Source organism: Tupaia chinensis, unplaced genomic scaffold (assembly GCF_000334495.1).
Source record: "Tupaia chinensis unplaced genomic scaffold, TupChi_1.0 Scaffold142716_1, whole genome shotgun sequence".
In the NCBI taxonomy this organism is placed as follows: Eukaryota; Metazoa; Chordata; class Mammalia; order Scandentia; family Tupaiidae; genus Tupaia; species Tupaia belangeri.
In genome coordinates this window covers 3,141,902-3,142,222 of record NW_006202562.1, presented here as the reverse complement: position 1 = coordinate 3,142,222, position 321 = coordinate 3,141,902, and positions in this window count along the sequence as shown.

Below are 321 nucleotides of genomic sequence, written 5' to 3'. Positions count from 1 at the left end.
TAGTCAACTGTGGTTTGAGTCCTGGAACTGGCAGCTTAAAACTCACGCTGGGCGTGTGTGCGTACATGCTCAGGATCCGGAGAGGAGCACAGAAAAGGGACTGTGGTGGGCCATGCCCCTCCTGGTAGGGGGTGATTTCTCACTCTCTCTCTGTCCAGCGAGCACACAAGCTTATTGCAAAAATCTCACTCTTATAAAATGAAATAAATAATTAAAATAAATAAAAAGGGGATCAGCAGTTGGCACGGTGGTTAAGGTGCTGGACACTCCCACATGGCCAACCACGGTTTGAATCCTGGACCAGGTGGCTTGCTTTCTTCT